The sequence below is a fragment of the Ceratotherium simum genome, chromosome 27 (assembly GCF_057802395.1).
Source record: "Ceratotherium simum simum isolate JZ-2026a chromosome 27, ASM5780239v1, whole genome shotgun sequence".
Lineage (NCBI taxonomy): Eukaryota > Metazoa > Chordata > Mammalia > Perissodactyla > Rhinocerotidae > Ceratotherium > Ceratotherium simum.
Genome location: NC_141926.1, coordinates 41,356,765 through 41,374,374, shown reverse-complemented (window position 1 = coordinate 41,374,374; position 17,610 = coordinate 41,356,765).

Sequence of the window (17,610 nt, the reverse complement as noted above, 5' to 3'; positions counted from 1 at the left end):
AGTCAGACAGAGTAGTAGTAGAAAAATAGAAAACTGGCATTCAAAAATTATACAAATTGATGGTTTCAACTTTCATTTGGAGATGGGACTAATTAGGTCATGCTTTGGCGATTTAATGAAGTGAGTAATGACTGGGGAAAATACAGATAAAAAATACTCATTACTTACAAGAAATCAAGACCACAAAGGTAAGCTATGATTTGCTTTGCACAATAAGTAACTAGAGTAAGAAAAACAAAGAGGAAAGCATAAAGGTAATCAAAGAGTTGCCTCCAAATACAGATTTGGTTTGAATTCTTCATTATAATTGACCAAATATACATAAAGTATGATCATTATAGCTTAGAATTCTGAGCTTATACCACTGCTCAATTAGTGGCACCTGATTTAAATAGGAAGAAAAATACTCAGGAAGCAATAAACCATGTCTAAAAAGCTAGTCCTAAAAGTAAAAACCTACACAACGACGGTGGCTGTCACACACATGTCGTGCTACTTGGCCACAGATTAATTCCTCAAACTGTGCCAAATCTACCCTAAATATGGTAAACATATATTATTTGTTTATTTTATATATTAATTTACATAATATATATTTACCTTTGAGCAATAAAACCATGTGTGACACAAACCACTTAAGGCCAATGTTAGGGCAACAATCTTTTGCACTTATTCAGTAAATATTTACTGCTACTGTTAGTATTACAACACTTGAAGAAATAAATGCCTTCCTTTTCTGAGTAATGTACCGGTTGAACTCTCAATAAAATAGGATTTTGTGATGAATTAACATTTGACTTAAAGAAAATGACCCTACTTCCAAAACTGTCTATAATTTTTAGGGATGAATTTTTTAAGTTTACAAAATCAAGGATAACACTTATACCAATTTTTAATTGAATATTTGTAACTAAGAATCTAAATGACCAATTCAGGCACAAATTTTAAAATTTGCATAATTTCAAGAGAAACGGATGGCGGTTAGAAACGCAGGACAGAGTCACCAAAAGAATTCCGGTGACGTGAGACATTAGTTTTAGCTCACAATTGGTGATAATTTCAGATTTTAATGCAGATGTAATATTTTCATAGACATCCAAGTGAGCAATGTATGTGGCTTTAGAATAAAATCACAAAATCATAGTGATGTATAAATCTTCAATGTGGTATCTAGACTAGTCCAATGTCTGCTTCAGAGAAATATACACACACACAAACACACACATACACACACACATACACATTCCTAGGATGATTCTATAACCTCACTTAATAGGACATTGTGTATACATTCCCCTCCAATAAGTAAATAAATAAATCAATACGACGAAGAGGTCAAGCAGTATTATTAAATTATCTGCCGGTTCGGTTGTATCTCTCCAAAGACCAAGCTGAATAATCCACGCTCTTTATCTTCTGGCAGAAATCCAAAAATGAAGGAAAAGCAAAGTGAGTTCTTTGAAGGGACAGAATGGAGACTCGCCCATGCAGTTGGTGGGTTATCTAAAGACAGTGTTTCTTTCTAACGTTTGTAATGACACCAAAGTTTATTAAAATATGTTTGTGGCTCTTCCAGCTCATATGAGGGTGTCTAGCCTATAGTTTTATATTCTTGGCATATAAAAGATGATAAAAATAAAAATAATTTTTCATTTCTGTAGAAATAAACATTTTTACTGATTAAGCTAATCTAAACACATGTGGCCCCTGCGTAGCCTGAATGGATTTGAGAATTTATGTTAAAGTGGAAATTGATGAAATTCAAAAATCAGGCTGTTCTTAATCATTAACTGTGAAATTTTTAAGGAGATACCATAGTATCCAAGATCAAGAAGAGTGTTGAAATTGTAACTAGGCTATGAACATATGTTGCAAATCAATGAAACTATGAGAATAGAAAAATGTATAGTTCAATAGAAAAACTAGGGTCAGGAGTTGATATGTAAGCATGTGCTTGGCAAAGTCTGCCAGCTGCTGGCAGCGGCTTCCTCATGCGCTAGGCACAAAGCTGGGCTGTGTTTCCCAGCCTCTTGCAGGTAGATATAGCGAAAGGAACGCTATTCTCCATTCTAGGCGACTGCAATGGAAGTAACTCCCAAGAGGTACGGAGCCATGTGGTACATGTGCAGAGGCACGAAATGGATGATGTGTCCTAGGAGGATAGCCTCCCACAGAGCCACACCAGTCTGGAGTTCTTACCTAAGCAGAAGTTAATTCTCCTTGTCTTAAACTATTGGGATTGGGTTTGTCTGCTACAGCACCTAGTGTTCCTTGAGCTCAGTGGTTCTTAAACTTCAGCATACATCAAGATGACCCGGACGGCTTGTTAGAATGCACCGAAGGGCCTCACCCCAGATTTTCTGATTCAGGGAGTCTGAGGCAGGACCCAAACGCATGCATTTCTAACCAGTTCCCAGACACTGCTGCCCTTGGTCCCACACTTTAAGAACTGCTCTTTTGGAGCCAACCTGGTGGTGTGCTGGTAAAGCTCACGCGCTCCACTTCCATGGCCCGGGCTGCTCAGGCTCTGATCCTGAGGGCGGACCTACGCCCCGCTCATCAAGCTGTGCTGTGTGGCCTCCCATATGCAAAACAGAGGAAGATGGGCACAGATGTTAGCTCAGGGCCAATCTTCCTCACAAAAAGTAGAATTGCTTCTTTAACTAACACAATATACTTAAGGTAAATATAAATTATTATTTTTATTGACTACCGGAGCTTTGAGGTACAAAAGAGTTTCTTCTCCTTATTTTTCTGCCTCCTGTACTTATTTTGATACCACTCATGTAAGAATTTGAACTAGTGTCTAAAATGGATAAAATGCTTCAGAAATCCAGAATCAATCTTAATTTTCCTATTTCTGCTCTTTCTTCCATAAACAATTCTTCCTCTATTAAGCTAAATGACAGATTTTCAGAGAATATTAATGAAGAGCTTCACTATAATTGTGAATTCCTAATTGGATTGAATTTATAAGTATTTCTGTTCTGTTTTCCTTGATAACCTACACCTTGGTCATGTGCTGGTTCCTGTCACTCACCTTAAACTTATGGGAGCCTTTTTCAACATCTGCTTGCCCTTTTCCCTTTGATTGCCGTCTCTTCTAACTCTGAGGCCCTTTAAACCCTCTCTGTGCTCCCCTGGGCATTTGTAAATGGCAGGGAACCCAGTTACTGCCTTTCAAGACCTTCAAATCCCTAAGAAACTAAAATCTCCAATTACTGCTCAAGTTCTTCTTTCTTACTTTCTTAGAACTTCCTCTGCCCTCCCATAAATATTTGAACACAACACAATCATTTAAAGATTCACAACATTTGGTTTGTCAGTTTCTGTGGAAGTTTCTCAAGGACCTAGGTTTTTAACTAAATTAAACTATAGAAGCATAAAAAAAAGTATATAGTTTTCTTTTTCTCAAAGATGCTCTGCTACAAGTGATGGAATCAAATTGTTAGGATACACACAAACCCTTTAGTTAAAAATTTCTGTCTGTCTATCTACCTATATATATATGTACTCATATATAAAAAGAGACATAAATGCAGATATAATATAAAGTGTCAAATTTCTCTAAAGAAAATGATTCAAAATAAGCTATCTTCTCTGTCTAATGGGGACAATAGAGTGCGGAATCATAGAGTTTTGTATAATTAAATGAGAAAACACACATAAAATAATGCCTGACACAGCACTCCAGAACCTCAGCTACTAGACTACTGCTGTCATTACTTTGGATTCCTAAGTGGGCATTTTAAGGGGCAGTGACCTCCACTGGTGACGAGCAATGTCCCACGGCTCCCCTTTATTCTGGAAATCAGCTCAGCCCTTTGGGGTTATTGTTAGCCTGAGATTGGGTGTAGGGGGCTAAGGCTCTACAAAAGTGGGGAATAGTGAATTTAGAGGTTGCCAGACAAAAAAGGCAAAGGTACGATGATTTCACAGATACCAGAAAAGGGCTTTGGCCTAGTATAAGAGCCTATTGGTACCTAGAATTATTTACGTAAATAAATTTTAAAAAGAGTCTTCATTCTACAGTTTTTCTTAAGGCTTAACAAAAGATGTGTGAATGACAACACAGCCTTTTTTTTGGAACTGGCTTTAGGAAGAAAACAGACAAAGGAGAAGAAGGGCGAGAGTACCCAAGTGGAGTGTGGGGACTGGAGCCACCGAGCGGAAGCAGCGAACCAGGAGGGCGGGAGACAGATGTTGTCAGGTAGGGTTTGCTGACAGGTGTGGGCTGGTTTTTCCTGCATGACGGCGAACTTGGAGCTCTGTGGCGGTAAAATCCACGAGGAGGTATTGGCCTCTTAAAACGCAGCAACATTGTTGCTAAAAGTTTTCCTACAGCCATTTTCACTCTCTAAACTAGCTTTAAAGCGTGCATTAATTTGTGCACAGCGTAACAAAGAAGACCCCAGGGAATTAACACTCCGGTGGAACAAACAGCCGTCTGACGTTCAGCCTTAGTTATCCCATCATATGGGCAAGTAGACTGAATCACTAAACTTCTGCAGGTTTTTTTTTTTTAATTGTAAAATGACATTATTGCTTTCATTTTCATTTTTTTAAACTTAATTAGAATTTAGGAAACTTTTAAGAATCCATAATTAAGAGAGGATAACATAATTTATAGGAAAAAAGAATGAAGAATATACAAACTAATAACATAAAAAGAATCCAGAAATGAGGTCAAATCTATATGCATACCATAAATAGCTATATATACTTGTTTTAACAAGGGTACAAATTTGGGGAGAATTATAACTGATTTTCATGAGAATTCAAATGTGATAATGTTTATGAAAATGCTACATTCTGTATGGCACTGTAGAAGTGCAACTTAGTTTTCAGTAAACAGTGTAGAATTCTCCAATAAATCCATCCTTTCATTCTCTTCCCCAGCCCATCTAGGATAACTATTTGCATACTATGGGGAATTTTCTGATTCCTACTCCTCAACGCAGACAAGAAAAGGAAAGAACTTAATTTCTGAATGTCCTGGTGGCATGGCTGCAGTGAGAACTCGGGCCTTCATAGATCTGAACTACTTAGAAAAACGAGCCACACTCTGGTTACTTTTTATTTCCTTGACTTTCTTTTGAAAGAAGTTCCCAAAGCTTTTAAACTACTAAACGGCTCTAACTTATGTCTATATTTTTTATATAATATATAAATTATACTAATATAAATCTAATTAAATGTGCCATAAAATATCCACATGGGCATAAAAGGCAAAAGTATTAAAAATCATATTTTACATTCTTCCCAATACAAAGCATTTGAGAAAATAATTCAAAGCAATAATTCAAAAACGATTTCCACTCTAATATATCTCTGGGTTCATTGACCTCTTATGTGTGTGCACAGGCATGCAGGACAAACACCTGGGTCACGCCCAGAATTGAAATAAAACTACCCCAGCTGGAATGCACGTATCTCTAATACCTCAAAATACCAGGAAACCCGATGGAAGTCATACGTGTAGCAAGACAATATTCTTGTAAATAAGCATTGGCTCTTCCCTCCTTGACAGTGCTGGAACATAGAAAATGTTCTGGAAGCCACTTGGCAGAGGCTGCTCTCTCCTGTGCCTCCCACACTGACAAAAGGCAAACTTACATACTTGTCATGAGCTGGTGTGAACGCTGTTATCAACATGGCTCAGGCCAATTCTGTATCATTCTTTTCATGTTAAATCCTCCCTAATGTATAGTTTGAAACTGTTCCAGTAGTACCAGGGAAATATATTTATTCCCAACATAATACTAATTAAAATTAGGACCCATTTCCTAGAGAAAAAGAAGAGTTTAAAAACAATACCCATATTCAGTATTATTTGTTATGCTGTCCCTGAAAATAACTGTGAAATTATTCAGTGATTTAAAATCATTTCATCATAATGCATGATGTGTACCATCTTCAAAAATCAGGAGTCATAGTAGTTCTCTGGAGTTCTAAGAATATTTAAATTTCATGAAACTCTATGGCTTTCAGTTGATGTATTCACCCCAGAATGTTTATCCACCTCTGAACTTCCCTTATTGATTTGACTAAGGGTATTCGAGGCTATCTCATTACCGACTTGATAAAGACAAAACTGCCCCTCCTTCGTCTATCACTTTTCTTCAAGTTCTCATTCCCGTGGCCCATTCCTCCTGGTACATCACACTGATGGGATTTTTAACTCTGCGTTGCTTACGAAGACAGACCTAGACTGTTATCAGATTTTCTGTTAAATGGTTTCTAATCCCTCTCCATTTCTACCTTGCAGTTCTCTAGGGCTGCTGCAGCCTCCTCCTGACCCAATTCTCTATACTCTTGGGCCTCGCCCCCTATTCAGGGGTCTCCACATCACTGCCAGCTCTGTCTCTGCACAGCCCTGCACTTTGACCACAACTCCCTCTCCACGCGCTCAGGTTGATGCATTGCTGTTGTTCTCCTCAGCTCTCCAGGACTCACTATCCTTTCTTTCCTCGAAAATGTATTTCCTGGGGCTGGCCTCATGGCGTAGCCATTAAGTGCACGCGCTCCACTGCTGGCGGCCCAGGTTCGGATCCCGGGCGCGCAGCAACGCACCACTTGTCCAGCCATGCTGAGGTCGCATCCCATATAAAGTGGAGGAAGATGGGCACGGGTGTTAGCCCAGGACCAGTCTTCCTCAGCGAAAAGAGGAGGATTGACACGGATGGTAGCTCGGGGCTGATCTTCCTCACAAAAAAATAAATAAATAAATAAAGATGCAGTGCCTTATAAAAAAAAAATGTATTTCCCTAAGCCTATGTAACACTAGCTTACCCAAGCAACAGTTTAAATCTTGCTTTATTCCTGAATTCTTTTCTAAATGGAAGACGAAAAGTTATTTCACTTCGGTCTGATCACTCGTATAGTTGGATCTACTCTGTTCTTCGACTTAATTTAAATTTTTGTATTTTTAAATTTTACTTATACGCACACCTTTATTTTACACACATTTTTATAGATAACTATGATATTATCAAAAACACTAAGATAAGAAAGATGATGTCTGTATACATCATCATGGGACAAGGGAAACCTCAGGTCCAGACAGGAATTTTAGTATTGATTTAATAACTGTAAAGATGCTTGCAATAAATACTAGACCAAAAATGTACATGAAGTTCGATAATCAAGCTGACACTTCCCAAATTACTTAATCATAAAGTACTTTTTTAAAAAAAAAAACTCTGAATAATTACAGTTTGCATAATACTATTTAAATAATCTTAATAAACTAATGAACATTACAATTTTAAAAACATATTCAACATTGACTGTAATCAAAATAGTAGCATAAAGAAAAATAGGATGTCTAAAGAAATATGCAGTAAAATAAAAGGAAAAAATCAAACCAAATATTTGCCAAAAAAAATTGTGAGTAAAATTTGATTTATACTGTTCCTTGATGTTAATAGCTACTCAAAATTCATGACGTGGATCTTATACAACATCAATAGTTTGAAATTGTATCAGTAAAAATTAGGTTGATTCTTGAGTGATAGAGAGCCCAAAATAACAGTGGCCTAAACAAGACAGAAGTTTATATCTCTCATATAATCCAAGCCAGTCTAAGTCTAATATGAACGTTTCATAATCATGAGGTTTCCAGATTCCTTTGACGACGTTGTCCTGTGATCCTCCACGCAGGATCACACTTCATGGTGAAAAGATGCTTCTTTGACTTAGCCATCACATACGCGTTTCAGCACAGACATTTCAGCATAAAGGAAGGAAACAAGGGTGAGGGAGGATGCTCATTCCTGTTCAGGATACACGCCAGAGGTCACAACAGCCCATCGGCTGGAATTAATCACCTGTGCTCACCTAGCTGCAAGGTCTCTGGGAAATATGATTTATTTTTTATAGTAAAAATCAGAGTCTCATTACTAAAAAAGAAACTGAGAGTAGATATTGGGGGACAACTGGCAGTCTCTGCCACAGGTTGTAATTGTAAGTTTTATATTTGAACATAAAATCAGCCTTCTACTTTTCTTCACTAAGGATGTAAGCGACTCACTTCAAGCCCATGTTGGAGAATGACTCCCAAGACTCATGTGAGATCTAGCAGATGAGAACTCTCATCTACTGGACTTGGAGTCATCGTGTTCTGAGACTGAAGCCAATGGGGTACCTATCAGAACCTGAGAACAGGGCCAACCTAGAGCCACGACGTAAACCTGGTGATACCATTTGAGCTTTGAATCAAACTGTGCCCAGAACCAGTCCTACCTACATGTGTCAGTAAATTTGTTTCCATAATGACGTCAATTTTGTCAAGATTTTCAAACTTCTGCTAGGCTCAATATACGCAAGATAGTAGTCCATATTCACAAAAGCAGTGTGTCTGTTTATTTATTTTAAATTCTTATCAGGGTTTATATATTAAGGAGATGCTACATTTGCAAAATCACAATCAGAACATTAATATAAAAAAGCCCTATGTATTTTAGCAAGATTTTAAAATTTTCCTTTATTCATATACTCTAAATAAACACTGTCCAGTGTAAATATAATGCAAACCACAAATGTGAGCCATGTATGTGATTTTAAATTTTCTCAATAGTCTCAGTATTTTTAAAAAGTAAAAAGAAACACACAAAATTAATTTAATATATTTTTTTAATCCATGTCGAAAATACTAACATTTCAACATGTAATCAATATCAAAATTATTAAAAATATGTTTCATTTCTTTTTTTCATACTCTGAGAAATCCAGTGTGTATTATACTTAGAGTCCATCTCAATTCAGACTAGACATATTTCAGGTGCTCAGTAGCCGCATGTGGGTGGTGGCTACCACAGTGAGCGGCTTCACTCTAGTCCAAGGAAATTCACAGGAATGATCCATTCTGTCAGGAGTGGTAAGAACTTATTATAAACCAATTAAGTCTAGAAAGTGTGATGGGAAAGGTTGGGTACATGTGGGAAGTGTGATTATCTTTTTAAATCTTTAGGTTTTCTTAAATCTATTTTGATAATTTCTTTTTTCCATATATGGAGTTGAAAATTTATTGGCACAAACTTGCATATAAGCTAAAAGATCATCAGAGCTGCTTTAGTGGAAAGCATAAACACATTTTACCAGGCCAGCATTACCCTAACACCAAAACCAGACAAAGATGCCACAGAGAAAGAAAATTAAAAGCCGATATCCCTCATGAACATAATAGTGATAAGGGACTAATATCCAAAATATATAAAGAACTCATACAACTCAACAGCAAAAAATAAAGAATTCAATTAAAAAATGGGCAGAAGATCTGAATAGACATTTTTACATAGAAGAGACATGCAGATGGCGAACATGTACGTGAAAAGAGGCTCAACGTCACTAATCACCAGGGAAATGGGAATCAAAACCACGGTGAGGTCTCCGCTTACATCTGTTAGAAGGGCCATTCTCAAACAGAGAAGAAATAACAAGCGTTGGCAAGAATGTGGAGAAAAGGGAACCCTTGTGCACTGTTGGTGGGGATGTAAATCGGTACAACAACTATCGAAAACAGCATGGAGCTTCCCCCCAAAATTAAAAATATAACTACTTTGTGATCCAGCTATCCCACTTCTGGGTATTTATCCAAAGAAAATGAAAACACTAATTTGAAAAGATATACGCACCCTCATGTTCATTGCAGCATTAGTTACACCAAGACATGGAAAAAACCTGAGTTTCCGTTAATGGATGAATGGATAAAGAGATTGCATTATTTATATACAATGGAAGGTTATTCAGCCATAAAGAAGAGTGAAATCTTGCCATTTGCGATAAGGATGGACATCGAAAGCATTGTGCTCAGTAAAATAAGTCAGACAGAGAAAAACAAATACTTTTTTGTTCTCCTGACTTCACTAACTTTTAACAATAACTGTATGTGATGTTGTAACCAGAAAACCATAAGTATTATTTTAAAAAACATTTAAATATACCCTAAAAATATTTCTAGTCATTCAATAATACAGGCTTAGTTTGTAGATACCCTCTCCTACTAAGTCTAGGATAAGTGGTTGTAAAATTGACCTCTTCTCTAAGACTTCTTTCTGAAAAAAAATTAAAATTAAACAAAGTAAAAATCCTGATTTTTTTTCGTATCCTATTGTGTCTGCTTAGGTCTTTAAGAAGGTGATTTTTCTGAGGATTATTTTTTTTTTTTTGTACTCTCTTGTCCCTCAACGGATTCAATCACCTGAGGTCTCATCCAGCTTTTAATTTCTTGAATTCTTATGTTTCCTTATTTTTGCCCTGAAACGGCAGTTTTTACATTTTGTTTGTATTGTTGATATGGAAAAAAAATCACCCCTAGCTGTGCTGAAACTAATTCTCTAATATACAAATCTTGTAATGTTTACTCTTTTAGTGAGCCAAACAGTCCATTTCCCAACTGACTTTTTTTCTAATGCTTTTAGCTGGAAGAAAAATAGCCAGACACTCCAGCACTTAATGGGCTTTACTAAAATAATTCTGACTTATGTAAGCAGAACATTTTACAGATTTTCTTTATGTGACTTTCTTCTCATATTTAGATCTCTTGTGGGAACATTTTCGCTTATCCAATTTATCAGGAAGAAGCTCTTTTTTTGTGTGTGTGTGAGGAAGATCAGCCCTGAGCTAACATCTGATGCCAACCCTCCTCTTTTTGCTGAGGAAGACTGGCCCTGGGCTAACATCCGTGCCCATCTTCCTCCACTTTATATGGGACGCCGCCACAGCATGGCTTGCCAAGCAGTGTGTCGGTGCGCGCCCAGGATCTGAACCGGCGGACCCCGGGCTGTCCCAGCGGAGCGCGCGCACTTAACCGCTTGCGCTACCAGGCCTGCCCCAAGAAGAAGCTCTTTAACACACATATTTAATTTCACTTTAAACAATAATTTTCCTTCTTCTGTTGAGAACTAGATGTTGTATGTAACTCCTTTGGAATAGTCTATAAAATGGGGTTCAACCCTCCACCCCTTGGGAAGAACCACTGTTTCTACACAGTTTGAGAAAAACTCTGTTGGTGTTAGGTTATATTGATATACATTCCTTCAATTCTATAATGTGCAGACACAAACTTTAGTTTCACAGAAAGATTGTTTCATTCCATATGGTGATAATGGTAATTCTGGTGTCCTTACTATTATCAAATAGTAAACTAGCTTGATTTGAGTGAGGGAACATTGTTTAATCTGCAAAAATTTTTCATTTCTTAACATCTATTTAGTTAATGAAAACTTTTGTATAGTGATAAATAATTCACACTTGATTTACATGAGGTTTTCATAGTGGTGAGTTTTCATAATTGCACATTTAAGAACACTTGGCATTTTGTGCTGAGTCATTCAATCACCATTCAAAACACCTTCTTTGTGCTGGGTGCTCTCTTAAGTGTTAGAAACTTCACAGCAGGAAAAAAAACCTTATTTTTTCTGCCCTTGTACAGCTTCAAGAAGAGTGAATGAGAAAGATATTGAATGTATGATTAATACAAATAATGATTCAATTAAATTTTCTGTAAAGAAAATGTACACAGTGCTATAAGAATAATAGGGGACCAACTTGGAAGTGACATTTAAGCTGAGGTCATAATGACTAGGAGTTATCCAAGAAAATAAGAAGCAAGAATGTTCCTACAAAAGGAATAGCATGTGCAAAGGGCCTGGGGCAAGAAGGAACATGACTTGATTGATAAATTGAAAATAAGAATATGTTATTAAAATTTATTAAGTAATAGGAGAAGTGGTATGAGATGAAGTAAGATTGTACCTCCTAAAGCTAAATGTCTTGCTCCCATGATCATCTTCCACAGTTGATTTTTTACTGTCTCCTGATATCTCAACCTCTCAGAAATTACTAATCAATATACTTACTAATCAGTAAGTTTAACTCCCAGCACAACTACTATCATTCACCCAAGCTTCTCAATCATTCCCCCTACTGTCTCCGACCCTGCATGCTGTCCATCGCCCAGGGAGCAAAATCCTCCACAAAATGCAGGCCAGCCCAGGACCAGAACGCAGAAGAAGCCGTCTGACACCTTACCATCTCCCTAGTCCTCCACTGCCTTTGTTACTCTCTCTGTCTTTTATCTTACAAGAGTGTTAACTCTATGCGACTCACTCTCTATCTACAGAAAAATGATGATCTACAGAGAAATTCATTACAGGGAAGATAATCAACACACTTAGAAACAATTGATTCCTAAAGTCTCCACATCCAGAGATTGGGATGTCACTGAGAAATTTAAGCAACTATGTCACGTAAGTTTATGCCTCAAAACTCTCCTCCCACCCAAATCTCTGGATTCCACAGACGAGTCCTTTGGCAACATTGTGGACTTAACCCTCCATGCCTCACATTTCTAGACCCTGTGTTCGCTTCTCCTGAGGAAACCTCCCCAAATCTGTTCATATCTCTGTTCCTACTCTCTGCTCTTTCTTTTCAACTGACTGCTCTGTCTGATTTCACCCCACCTCTTATAAATCTTTCCATTCCCAGGTTAACAAACCACCTACTTCCTCACTCTCCTCTCAGAACATTCTATCTATGGCCATAGTGAAACCCAGCTCTTTACTGAGGATATAATTTCACCCTCTCCAGTACAAACTGCGTGTTCTCCAGATGCCTCTCCCCGTGGGGTGAGAGGGACATCGACACCCTCCTCTATCTGTACTAAGATGGAGAGATCCATATTCCTCCACCTTCTTATATGGAAGCCCTTTGCCACCTTCTGGCCAACTCAACCTCTAGTCAGACCGCTTCAGGTATCAGCTTCTGTGCACTGTGCTCCCAGGTTCCCTCACCCCAAATCCTGCACCCATCGTGGATTATTTACTCTCCAGGAGACAGATGGATTTGACATTCTAGCCTCTAACTTTTCTTCTTACTCAACTCTACCGGCTTTCACCACTTGCCCCTATATGCTCTCTCTTTTGTGAGCCACTTCTTTCTCCATTCAGCTTGGATCCCCTGCTTTGTAACTTCAACTCTTCTTTTCTCTATGTCCACAGCTTCCTTCACCCGTTGTCTTTCTGTCAAACCTGTCTGGAACATCCAGACCCTTGCTAAATTCTCCCTCACCCAGCTTGCTGGATAGAAATGGAGACAAACTTTGCAACTCTTCTGATCAGGGCCAATGGCTTCATCGTATCCAAACTCAATAACACTGGCTGTTCTATGATCTTCCTCTTATCTGCTTATGTCTTCATTTTCCAGTGTGATTATTCCAAGTTCCCCTGTTTTCTTGAACCTCTAACTCCAAAAACTTCTCTATTTCAGCATATCACTTTGCTCTCTACTTCAAAATAAAGTTAAAACCATCAGAAAAGAGCTGAGAAATCCACAACCTTGCCCGCGTCTCTGCTTTGCTGTTCCTCCTCCGTTCCAGTTGCAGTGGACTCTCCAGGGCTCATTCTCCCTGCCCCTCCCCCGTGCTCCGTGAGCTGGCCCCATCAGCTGTTCTCTCTCCTGCACCTTCAGACCTCAGTGCTGAAACACGGAAAAGCTTCCTTCTGTTTCACATTTCCCGCTGGCCTCCCACTCTAACTCTCCCTTCCCCTTTACAGCAAAAAGTTCTGAATACTCTATCTTTGCTTTCTGTCTTCACTCCTTGACATATTATATATTCCCTAGTCACTTTTCTTCAGGTTCATTTGTAGCTATAGCTTCATTTCCTGATTTTCATATATTCCCTCTTTGAAAAGTTACATCCTTGGCGTGATCTTGTCTACCTGTAGACTTGCCCTAAGCAATATTCACATTTCTGTAGATCCAATAAACATTTTTAAATGAAAGAGTCTTTAAAAAATTCAACTTTGAGATTGAAAAAATTCCTAGCCACCACAGATTGACAACATAACATTCTAGTTGTTGAGCTGGTATTTATTCAAGAGTTCAAATATTGAAATATAACAGTTTTAATCCTTACTTTGATGGCACAGTTTTAAAAGATAGCATAATAATTTCCTTAAATATTCAAAATATGCCACCCTGAAGTGGCGAAGTTAATATCTGCGTTTAACAGTAAGTTATTGTTGGGGCCGGCCTGGTGGCACAAGGGGTTAAGTGCGCCTGCTCCGCTGCGGCGGCCCGGGGTTCGCCTGTTCGGATCCCGGGTGCGCACTGATGCACCTCTTGGCAGGCCATGCTGTGGCGGCGTCCCATATAAAGTGGAGGAAGATGGGCACGGGTGTTAGCCCAGGGCCAGTCTTCCTCAGCAAAAAGAGGAGGATTGGTAGATGTTAGCTCAGGGCTGATCTACCTCACAAAAAACAAACAAAAAAACCCAGTACGTTATTGTTGGCTATAACTTTTTGAAATAGTATTGTACAACTATCCTAGTCATACAAATGGAGACTTTGATATTTTTATCAACAAGAAAGCGAAAATTTTCAAGACTCAGGGGTATTTTTTCTATTTTCCTACATTTTTTTTGCCTGTACTATACAATGCAAGTTTGTAGTAACTTTGGACTATCCCACACAGCTCAAGAGTAAAAGAAAAACAAACTTGGCATATAAGCTACGCATTTTAGATCATTTTTCTCAAAATATTGTCTAGGGAAACCTCACTTTGGGATAATTTAAGAAATATAGATTCCTGGATGCCAATCGGGACTAATATAACAAATATCTGGGGATGGGGCCCAAGACTCTACACTATAAACTCCAGTTATCCTTATGCATCTTGAACTTGAAAACCATGACAATAAATAAATCATTATCTAGTGGGACAACTGTGCTTGTTTACAATGTTCCAGAACACACACTGTTCGAGTCCTCAATTGCTTTATAGAAGCTCTATGTTGTAAGAAGAAAATGCATATATTTATCAGTAAAAGCAAATTTCTATAGCTTAAGGAATGGTGACAGGTTTCTATATAAGATGGAATATTATGGGAAAATTCTGGCATCAAGAGTGGCTTAATTCTGAGTTCTTAGAGTTTGTTTCAACATTATATAACAATGCTTTCCAAATCAGCTTTGGAACTTAACTCTTCTAATATCATTGGCCTTTTTGTTGTTATTGTTGTTGAGGAAGATTGGCCCTGAGCTAACATCTGCGCCAGTCTTCCTATATTTTGTATGTGGGTCGCACCTTAGCATGGCTGGAGAGTGGTGTAGATCTGAGCCTGGGATCCAAACCTATGCCACGGAAACAGAACACGCCGAACTTAACCACTATGCCAGAAGGCTGGCCCCCTTATTGGTCTTTCTTTTAAAAATATTTTAAAATTATTTCCATTCAATGAGATAAAAAAATAGGATCTTTAATTAAAAGAAAAAAATAAAAATTAGATGTTTTTGAAGTTCTTGTTGAGTTTGAAAATCTCATTTACAATATCATCTGACTTCTACAAAAAGATGCCCTTTCTCTACTTATGGTATAAAGTCCTAATACAATATGATTAAGTAGTCAGCAATGACTATCAGTATAATAGTCTAGGAGAAAATACTTCAGGAATGAGAATATAGAACACAGAATTGTAAGTAATTTTGTCTGGAAAGAATAATACTTCCTAATAGTGGAATTAGAGAAAGTGCATAGAGAAAGTTAATTAATTTCTCAGGATTCCAATAAAGATTAGTACTTTTTAAAAATAATAAATCTCAAAAAGTTGCCTTAATGCTTAATGAATATTACCCCCACAATATTAAAATTTAAGGTAAAAACATAAGTGTTGAGCAGTTTGAGAATTTGAATTTTATCCCAAATGCATAAAAGTGGATAACATACGGTAGCACTCAGATCTGAAAATAGTTCAGGCTATTTGTGAGAGCTGAAATCCCAGTTTCCAACTGCAGTAGCTGGGGTTTGGTTTGGAGTAACCAGAGGGATTGGCTATTATTCAGACTAATGACACTTTTAAAGGGTAAAGACCCAGAAAACCTAGTAATGCTGACTCATAAGCATGCATTTGTTCCAGGCTTCTAAGGGAATTAGGCATGCAACTCCCATTAACATTAACAGGAGACAGAGGTTCTATATCTAATTTCCCTCTCAGCAGGCTGGAAAGAAAACCCACAATTTGGAGGATTTGCAGCTTTAAGCAAGCTACATTGTGATCAAGAAGTGCATATGATGAAATGAAAATGATGGAAAAAATGCCTTATCCTTAATTTTAAATGGCCTTGTGTTTCACAAAGCATCTCAGGCACAAATTAAAATAAAGAACAGTTGTACTGCAAAGCGGCCTTTATTCTTAAACATGAGAGTTACAGCCCCGGTGCCTGGATCTACTAAAAATGGTAAGTTCAGCTTCTTGAAATGCCACTTTGAAAATCCGTTTTGTCTGAATTGTACAATTTTGTCAGTAAAACAGCTCAATCTAGGTTTACTGTGTAGAGTGGAATATAACGATTAAAAGAAGAATTGCAATGCTTCTCCTTGAAAGGGAAAAGCCATAGGTATATAAAAATACTAATGATTCACTGCTAGTGTGGTTATTCTAATTGACTTCTGAGGGCCTATTTTTGTAGAGTCGCATCATGATAGAGGAGAGCTTTTTCTTCCTTTCTGACATAGATGACAGTCACTACAGATACACAAGAGTCCCTGAAAAATAGTGCTATGGTAAAAGTTAACATTACTCCACACAATTACATAATCCAAAAAACAAACAAAAAATGCCACTACAAAACAATTTAAGATACTGGTTCCCTTAACTCCCTTGTTTAAAAACAAACAAACAAACAGAAAACAACTGACTAGTTTGAAGAAGAGTGTGTTTGGAAATTGGAGTTCAGTGCCAACAACTTAAGGTTGGGAGACAAAATGGTGTAACATTTGCAACTTCACTAAAATGTTTTTCTGAGCTCAAAACAAGTTCCAACATAAAATACTGAAATACAAAAAGGGATGATTCAGGAAGGGAGTGAGATCATGGGTCGACTGCTGTGATTTTGCCAAATTCAGGAGCCTGTTCTCACTCACCTTCAGTGATGCCCACCTCCTGTCTTTTCCCTCATTCATCACCCCTACAACAGGTGGAGACGCTTTCTGTCTCTGCGTGTAGCCCTTCCTTTTGCCCTGTTGCTTTTTCTCCCTGGAGAAGCCATAGACAGCCTTAGACGTGGAGTGACAGTGATGTGCCTGCGTGTTCCTGGGAGCAGACCAGGGTCCTCGACGTGCTGATTTTGCTCCTCCCACAATCTAATCTGGTAATTTCTCTGACATGATGTTTTTGGATTATAATTATGAGAACTTTCCAAGTAGTTGTCTCTGCCTTCACTTTCTTTCTGCCTCAATATTATAATCTGCTAAAAAAATGGACATTTTTTAAAACTGTACTTCGATCAAGACACCGCCTTTCTCAGAAAGCTTCTATTGAGGGCCATTTGCTCACAGCATAGCATATACTAATTCACTTGACTCTTGTGTCATTCTTAACGGGACCCTCTCTAGCCTTTCTAGCTAGAAGATCCGCTATCATCTGCACACATCCCACGCCTCAGACAAAGCAGACTATTCCTGCAAAAGCACTCATGATTTCCTCACCCTGAGCCTTGACCACTGCTCTCCCTTCTGCCTGCATTGTCCAAAACCTCAGTGTCATGCCCTTGAGCCTGATATGACCTCTCTGACATCTCAGCACTCAATTGTTACTTTCATTTTGAGGCA